This window comes from Pinus tabuliformis, chromosome 8, assembly GCF_031772625.1.
Source record: "Pinus tabuliformis cultivar Carrire ecotype Pingquan chromosome 8, CPIR1, whole genome shotgun sequence".
NCBI classification, from domain to species: Eukaryota; Viridiplantae; Streptophyta; class Pinopsida; order Pinales; family Pinaceae; genus Pinus; species Pinus tabuliformis.
The window spans coordinates 1,933,012,188-1,933,018,861 of NC_142294.1; the positions used below are offsets into that span (position 1 = coordinate 1,933,012,188).

At 34.7% G+C, this 6,674-nt stretch overlaps 1 long non-coding RNA gene across 2 annotated transcripts; it reads left to right on the forward strand.

Annotated features, from left to right (window-relative positions):
* The first annotated feature begins 3,465 nt into the window (after positions 1–3,465).
* LOC149244236 (uncharacterized) lies at positions 3,466–4,517 on the forward strand. 2 transcript variants are annotated; one of them, XR_016245833.1, is made up of 2 exons: positions 3,466–4,026; positions 4,210–4,517. It is a non-coding gene; the product is annotated as an uncharacterized LOC149244236 (long non-coding RNA). The 2 variants fall into 2 exon arrangements; XR_016245832.1 differs by having other exon boundaries at positions 3,466–3,918.
* The last annotated feature ends 2,157 nt before the right edge of the window (positions 4,518–6,674 follow it).

The window sequence follows — 6,674 nt, forward strand, 5'->3', positions numbered from 1 at the left end:
TCATCAACATCCGTCATTACGTATGCTTTGAAGACAAAGCATTCTTTCGAGAGGAATGCAATGTTATGTAAAAATTAGTTAGTTTAGGTTTATTATTTAATTTTCAGTTAAATTAGACGAAAGGGCACGATCATAAGATCATGCCCTTTCCCCAAAGGGTGTCCATGGCGGTATATAAGCCAGGAACCCCATTTTGTAAGCAGTCATCATCTGTCTATTCATTTTCAATAAGATATTTATACATATATTTTTGTTATCAGGAAGTTTTTTACTTCACAATATGAGGGTGGGTGTGGGTGAGGGAAAATATTGGGCAAAACATATTTATCGTAGATATGTTTTGCTCAACTTTTCCCTGCACCCCCACCCTCACACATACCCAAGATGTATAAATGTGTACCCAAGATGTATAAATGTGTTGCAAATGGATCTCTAAATGTGTTTAGTTTGACGTCGACCTGTAGGTTGACAAGGATCTGTAGGTTTAGCATGGTTCCGAGGATGGGGTTGAGGAGAAATATAAGCTAACATAATGTTTAAAATCTTTGGACAGTAAACAAAAAGGCATTGTTAAATAATTGCTTTATTTCATAAAATGTTCCAACTTCAATAAAACCAAATATTCATTTTCTGCATACATTCAGTCCAAACATATTTAAAAATGGTTAAATATTTCTTAGCAACGGCTCATTAATTGAGAGCCCTTTTTTATGTAAAGCATTCAGTCCAAACATTATTTAGAAAAGGTTAAATCTCTTGTAGTGCCCACTCTAGTTTCCTGACCCTAATATGACATTATCTTAGATACTTTATTCTTTGAGGACCTCAAGTTGAGGATTCGGACACATGACTCTATTATTAGTGATTGTGATATTAGTGGTTGTGATGTTTATGTATGTTCTCCATTGACATTATGATGATGATAGTATTAATGGTTAGGTATGTTCTCTATTGGTATTATGATGATTGTAACATTAATGGTTATGCACGTTCTCTGTTGATATTATGATGATTGTGGCATAAATGGTCATGTTTGTTCTCTATTGAATTTATAATGATGATAGCACTAAAGGATATGTATGCTCTCTATTGATATCATGATGATGATAGCTTTGATGGATGTGTCCCCTATGTTACCTACTTGCATCAGTTCTGGTTCACAATGAACAATGATGCGAATGACTAGGTGATGGCAATGATGTTATTATGACAATGGCTAACACTGAGAAACCTTGTTACTGATGATTATTGAGTATGGCAGGAAACCACCAAGGGCACTCGCATATGATGAGTTGACGACACCTGGTTTGATGAAAAATTATATTATTTTATCTTTGAAATTCTAAGTCAATTTTGAAACCTGCTAGATATGTTTATCTATATTCTGATAATATGTTAGTGGTTGCAGGCACAAATTAGTTGCTTGGCCGAATGACTCACATATGGGTGATGGGGTTGTACAAGTGGATGGAACTACATGGGAGGGGTGGGACAGTGTCCCTGATCTCACCCACTAGCACTCCCGCCATGACTTGGGCTGGAAGGGTTGAAACCCCTTCGCCTTGAAGATCACGATGCCATGAGGGCAGGTCCTCAAGTTGGGTCGCTCATGAGGATTTTACCGGGGGGCGCGCATCAAGGCGGATTCCTTGATCCCCGACACCATTAGTCTCACTATAGCAGGCAACATAAGATATGATAGCGGTCTATGATGTTGCACCTATACTTTCCCCTCGTAGTCACTGCATGCTTGAAGGGCAAGTGGCGTGGCACCCTTGGAACTTCAAGGGAATTTTTTGAAGGGCACGACCAACCTGGCACCCTTGGCATCACAAATAAAATGTTAGGCCTGGCACCCTTGGAACTTCAAGGGACTTTCTTGAAGGGCACGACCAACTTTGCACCCTTGACATCACAAATAAATTGTTAGGCGTGGCACCCTTGGAACTTCAAGGGAAGTTCTTGAAAGGCACGACCCAAACTTGGCACTTTGGAATCATTAAAAATAAATAAATTAATAAATATAATCAAGAAATGAAAACTAGGTAAATTTACATCAAGGGTAAATGATGTTAGAAACTGAGGTAATTAAATCAAAAATAAAACTTGGGTTAAGAGGATCATAGGAAGAAATAAAATAGATTACCTTAAAAATTCTACCCTTCCCATGTTGGAAAATACTAGGTAGATTATGTGGTTTAATTAGGTAAAAGGAGAAAGAGGGATATAATTGTAAGGATAAAGATTAATCCTAAACTAATTAAACCTAATTAAGAAAAGAAGAAGGTGAATTAAAATAAGAATAATAAATTAAATTTAGAGAAATGTAGAGAACCTCCATGTGGCAACAACCAACATAAGAATATCCATCTAAGAGATAAATTGAGTTAAATTAGGGGGGTAGATAGGGGATCAAATCTTGACTCATTAATTGACTTTAGTAATGAACCCAAATCAAGGAATAAAAAGGTGGATAAAGAGGCAACTAGGAAAAGAAATAGGAATCTTTTTGAGGTGAGGAAAATATTAGTTTTAAATTAAAATTTAAATAAATAATTTTGGGAGACCCTTGAGGAGAGAGTAACACTTGGGTGGGTGAATAATCAAGCTATTGAATTATAAAAAAATAACTAATTATGCATGACATGCCAAGTGTCACCTATGAGGACTTCTATAAAAGAAGGGGCAAGCCATAAGAGAAGGGACTTTGGGAACCCTATTGTTGAATGGATGAGATGATGTCAAAGCAGTGATTACGATCCTATAGTGAGTTTGGTGAGGTAGAGGATTTTAGAGAGGGGACTCTTGAGCCAAGGAGTGCTCTCCTCTACCAGCTATTGAAATTCTCCATTGTACAACCCCATTGCAGCTCGGGGGTCCGCGGGGAAGAAGAGTACCCAAGGAGTAGGCTGGGAGGTTAACCGGTGGGTCATCGCATTCGGATCAAGTACATCGCCATTCATTCACGAAGGTGACCGACAACAAGGGAATACTAGCAACAGCAAAGCGAACAGAGTCTCGTCTTCTGGTGAACGGTACATATGTATTGCAATACTAGTTGGTCTTAGTTAAATGTATGTAAATGTTATGATATGTTTCTTGAAATGAATTCCTACTGTGTTTTCTCTTCTAGTTGTATTTTGCTGTAATTTAAAAAAAAAAATATGTATATAGTCTGGATGTGGTCCTTACACTTGGTATCAGAGCTATGTTGAACCCTTGAGACCTATGGGCCTATGCATGCATGGCAAGTCCTGTTAAATAATATGATGAAATTATCTAGCTAATTTATCTCACGGAATATCCATGATAGGTGTACTTGAGAAATTGTATAATTGTCGAACCATACCTAAAAAAAATGAGTTAGTTTTGGCGTAACGTGGTAATGGTTAAAAAAAAAAAAAAAAACAGAAAAAACAAAAAAACGATGAGTTAACTTTCATTCTCAAACTTCGACTACTTTCATTTTCAAAACACAACTTGGGCTACCGAGAGACAGACTCTGGATCTTGCGCTGTTAAAGAATACAAATGCTTCATTAATCAACCCTAGAACAAATATGGAAGTCGAGAATTGAACCACCGCTGACGCCTCATCGCACCTACCTGACAAAAACAAAGACAACGTATGGATAGAATTACTGTGAAGCTTGGACATTTTGACCAAACAGAGTTTTGATAGCTTTAAACCAACTGAAATCACATTCCAGGAAAGAGACGGTTGGGCCTGTGGAAGCGAATTTACTGAGTTAAATCAAAGGGAACTGTATTCCGGTATAGGTGGACCATTCTGCTAAAGAGATCATCAATTCGCTGAAGAAGACGGTAACCCGTCATTGAAGGCGCTGAACAGCCGCGCTTGCAAAATGAGCGTTGGAGCAGCAATCGAGCGGCATTCAGGTCACGGATGGCGTTGCAGGTGAGAAACGCTTCTTCTCCTCATCCTGCTCTTTCAAACGGTACCAGATGATCGCCGATTCGCCCTCTTTTGACCCATCTTTGCATGCATGCGCTAAACGCTGTTAAGGTAGCTTTTGAGCCATTTCATCCATCAAATTTGGGTTTTGCTTATAAAATGAGATTAAATTTTATCACTTTATGTAATTTTCTAGCATATTTAGCTACTTGGATGGCATGAAGCCGAATTTAAAGTCTCCGCACCCACGATGGTTGTTCGGCGTTGTTTGATTTTGGTTTAAATGCCTTGCAGGTCGAAATAGAGTCCTACAGTCCACGATTTGACGTTCTGAACCATTTTAGCTTTGTTCACGTCTTTAAGAAGAATGCAATGTTTTATGAGCCCAGATCGGAGATGATTTTCCAATATCCCTTGCTTTTTGTATTTCAATTTGACGGCCTCTGAGGTATGTGCGGGTCTGGTTGTGATCACTTCTTTGTTCAGCCATATTGAAGCTTCATCTTGGATATGTATTTTTTTTTTCAAATTTTTTTTCTACCTTCATTTTAGCTCAAATCGACGATTTTTTTAAGTTTTGTGCGGGCTGTTAAAAAAAAAAAAAACTAGTTCTTCTGCCGCATTTGAGCTTCGTTGTTGATTAATTAATAGTTTAATTTGAGTTATGTGCTCCTTGTGAATTGTGCGATGGATTGGACATTGTTCTCTTAAAATCTGAGCAACTAGATTAGTTTGTTTTCGACCGTGTGATGTGTGAGAAACTGGATGCTTGTGTCGATTATTTGCTGAATTTACTAGCGAGGTTGCAAGATTTGAAGAAGATGGAGATGTTGGTAAAGTTCAATGCAGAATTTAGAAAACGTCTTTGGCTTTGCCAAATGCAAGAAAGTTGAAACAGATTCGACATTTTGCACCTCATATATTTTATTCACATGTTTAGCACACAAATACAGTGGAAATAGTATTCTAACATAGCGACTGAGCCATTCATCTATTGGCTTGCAGTTAGTTTATTTAGAAAAACTATGGTATTTTCTTGTACAAGACTAGCGTCTTAACCCATTACTCCAGCAGCCAATCTGGTGGCTCATGTTAAACATAATCAAATTTTATAGAATATTTTACAATTAAGAAAACCTGAAAACATATGGAACACACTTTCTTTTAATATCTAAAGGAACTTGAGAATCCAAGGGTTTTAGAATAGTGAATCCAGGGATTTGAAATGGCGTTAATTATAGTGCATGTTCATTGTAATTTATTTAATAATTTAAATTGATTTAGTTGATGGTTTCTGAAATGTAACTTATTTAATAATTTAAATTGATTTAGTTGATGGTTTCTGAAATGCTTTACCGTAATTTGCAATTTAAATTCTGAAATGTTTTAGGGTAATTTGGAATTTACAAAGTATTTGCATGTCTTTTTGGTTTATAATTTCAGGCATGCCTTGTTAGAAAAGTAAGTATTGTATAATTGTTACATTTTACTTTTTACATTTTTCTATTATTACTTGAAAATACAGTAAAAGTTTAATATTTTTTTGGTTCCGGTATTTTTGACAGTGTTGTATTTTTAAACATAATTAAATGGTATTAATTTTTCGGGCTTTTTGACATATTTTTGTTGATTTTTGTTTGAGTTTAAAGTAGATCATATATACATATTTTAACTTTCTTGTGACTAGTGGTTAAAGTTGTTGCAAAATAATGTTGAGCCTAAGGTTTTCAAGGAATTTATTTTTACTAAATTATTCATTATGGTTTGGAGTTGAGATATTATAATATGGTAATAGTGTCTGTAAGTTATAAAAATATTTTACACTAATGTACAATTTGGTCATATAGTTGGATTCTTTTAAATACAACATCAATAGAATTCTTACCTAAAATTGCTCAACAACTTGCATAAATTTTGGTGGGCATTAACCATGGTAAATCCACATATTGACATTCTTAAGTTAAATTATGCTTAAAAAAAACAAAAACAAAAAGCAAAAAAAAAAAATAATTTGCATAAATAATGGTGGGCAATAACTATGGGTAAATATGTTTCTTTACGTGAACGTAATAATAACTCAAATAGCTCTTGCACTATTACGTAATAATAACTCAAATAGCTCTTGCACTATTCTAGTCGTTACGCTTCTTGGTTGTGCTAGTTTAACATTGTGAGAACCATTACATTATTTTCATTATTTAATTATTTTTCCATATAAATAATGGAATTTAATATTATATATGATTTCATTATTAATACTTGTTCTTATACCAAAGTATAACATTGTGTCATATCATACACTTTTAGCTATATAAGCACTTATATATTATATCATTAATGTAAGCCCAGATTAATTATTGCTTCGAATTGGTATCTCTATCATACATGCATGTAATATAATAATTACCCTATTCTAGTGGTATGTTATATAACACAATATTTACCTAATCTTAGTATTAATATTAGGATTTTTATTAAAATCACAAAACATTAGAAACTTACTATTACATGACATAATGTAGTCTAAGCCTACTATGCTGAGTAGATTGAATGTATTCTTTTGATTAAGTCTTATAGGAATATTTGAAATTGATAGGTGAATTATATAATCAAGAACCTATAAATACATAAATTGTTCCTTTGGAAGTATATTAGTGTGTGAATGACTTTACTTGGTTGAATGCATCATATATTAATTGTACCATGAGATGAATATTGATTGTGATTGTCCTGCTTCTTGTTTTGTTGTTTCTTAATAC